The sequence below is a fragment of the Dipodomys spectabilis genome, unplaced genomic scaffold (assembly GCF_019054845.1).
Source record: "Dipodomys spectabilis isolate Male_0828 unplaced genomic scaffold, ASM1905484v1 ptg000227l, whole genome shotgun sequence".
Classification (NCBI taxonomy): domain Eukaryota; kingdom Metazoa; phylum Chordata; class Mammalia; order Rodentia; family Heteromyidae; genus Dipodomys; species Dipodomys spectabilis.
Window position 1 is genome coordinate 4,554,436 of NW_024870904.1, and position 2,784 is coordinate 4,557,219.

The window sequence follows — 2,784 nt, forward strand, 5'->3', positions numbered from 1 at the left end:
TTCCAATCTTATACTGGCAGTGAATTAAAATATTCAACAGTAGTGGGATGGAAAAAAAAATTAAATACCACATCAAATGAAGTTAGACCAACACAAAATCAGCAGAAAACAGATTTTCTTGTAGAGTATCAATTGGTAGAAGGAAGTACTTTTCTGTAGGGAACTCTGAAGTTGGCTGAAGGGAAAATGGTTTGAGAGGTTGGAAATCCACCCTCACACCACTGAGAGCACTGAGAGCTGCCCGCAGAAGGGTTAAAAGAGAAATCTGGAGAGGGTTAAGAGACTGGAGTGCAGGCCTTTTCCTTACTATTGGAAAGATAGCATCTGAAACTGAGGTGCTGTTGACCTTGAAGGCTAGGTAAGGTGAACTCCATGTCTGCATTTTCTCTGGGTGACAGTCTACTGTTTCAGGAGAATAAGGAAACATGTTTTCCTCACAACCTGTTGTGGCTCTGATTGTACTATTAATATAGATACTTCAATTTTGCATGTTATCAATGGTAATCTTCCCAGTGTGCACTCAAGGAACTATGCGAGCTTTCTGACGCCCAGGGACAAAGTGCCAGAGAGCCTTTGGAACCCTGGTTTCCCATACATCTATCTGTTTGTGTTTTTGTGTTGCTCTAATTTTCTTTGTTTCTGGAATCCTGTAGAACTCTCTAGGCAATAATTTTCATATACTACGGGTAAAAAAAATGTCAATCCTAAGAGCCATGTCAGCAACTTAAAGCTGATCACTAAGAAAATCTTGTTCCAGATAGATCATTTGAAGAAAAGAAACAACTGAGACACATATGGAGGAAAGAGGGATTGAAAAAAGAAAAAAATGATAGAAAGATAGATACAAAGAGAGAGAAAGAGAAAAATAACCAACACTAGCCAGTAGAAAATCAAAAATAGAGAGAGAAAATAGAGGAAAGAAATCTTTTGAGAATACTTTAGAAAACAAACAGAAATTTGTAGAAAGACCATAAAGCTTAGCAACAAATACAGGTGAAGTATCAAGTAAGACCAAGACCATGAAGCAGTCCAAGAACTATATATGGAGAGTAATTTAAGTACATATAGGTTAATCATTCCTTAAGAACACATGAAGGTATGTATGACCACACTATTTCAGCAATTCCAGGAAAATTTCATTGAGATAGTTTAATGTTACTCATGAGGATGTGATCTGGTGGCAATCTATCCTTCACCTTCCATGAGAAGTAACCTGCTTGGTGTCATTACATCAAATAACAGGTATGACTACATTTTATGACAAGATGAAACCTAGACATTCTGAAGCCAATCTGAATTCAACTTAGAATATAACCATTTAATCTGCTAAACCTACAAGCAATCTTTATCTGCTAATTTACAAGCCTTCTTTATCTGATTTATGAATGTGCTCCTGAAGCTGAATCTGTGTGGTTGGTATTGTTTTTAATTCTTGGACATCTTTAGGTTCATATAATGGAATGGAAAACAAATGAAAAATAATAAAACAACTCACCAGAGATCCATTCATTCTGTCTTGCTGCTGACAATGAGCAGTAGATTCTGGAAACATGGCTGGGATATAAGGGAAATGATGCATTCAGAAATGAATCTGTGAGATTTTGGGCCCAGAATTTCCTCTTGCAAACATGATACATGGGATGCAAAACCATAAACTTTTTTTTAAATTTTTATTCATTTTTCCCTGAAAACGTAAAGCCTTCTTATAAGCAAAGAATCTTTAATGTCTCAGGCAGAGCATTAAAATGTCCAATAAACACAAATCCAGTCAGTTTCCTGTTAGATATTATTAAAGCAACCAATTTCTTTGTTTAGGTACACACTAAATTAAAAAAAATGAATGTTCCCACTGAAATTATTGAATAATTGAAAGCAAAAACATATATTTCCACTAAAAGTTATTATTACTGAATATACTTCGGGATGGATGAGCTGCTTTTTTTTCCTTTTTTTTTTTTTTTGCCAGTCAAGGTGCCTCAACTCTGGGCCTGGGCGCTGTCCCTCAGCTCTTCAGCTCAAGGCTAGTGCTCTACCACTTGAGCCACAGCACCACTTCCAGTGGTTTCTGCTTATGTGGTGCTGAGGAATCGAACCCAGGACCTCATACATGCAAGGCAAGCACTCTACCACTGAGCCACCTTTCAAGCCCATGAACTGCTTTTTTAATACAAAAGTATCGTAGGCATCCATTGTATTTTGTGTTCTACCTCATTCATTTACATATTTAAACACCGTGGATAACATGTATGATGTAACTCAGTAATTTTCACCCAAAGTTAGAGAGAAAAATATTTATAGAATATATTTCTTATGTTATACTATTTCAATAGTGGGTGTCAAATCGCACATTTCACTCTACCCATTGCACACATATGCAATGATTAGCAATTTGCCATTTAAATTGCTTTGTCCAAAGGGACATGAGTAAAGATGAGGTAAACCCAGGTTTGAGAAGTCCCTAAGGTTCATTTCCCTAAACAGTCATGCGAAGAACCTTGGCCATCATAAAGATACAACATAAAATAATCGATATAGGCGTGACACACCTGAAGATAAGTAACACCTACAGAGCATACAAACTTGCATAAGACATAATACCTCAAGTTTTCTTCTGTGAATTTTCTTTTTAGGCCACATGTCCCAGACCAACACTTTCTGTACAACCAAGCACCACCAACCAATTAGAGCTAGCATTAGCAAATCCATAGATGGCACATTTAATGTAAGTTTGCATGATTACATACTAAAAATCACAGTGTTAACAGGCTGAATAAATTAGCAAAA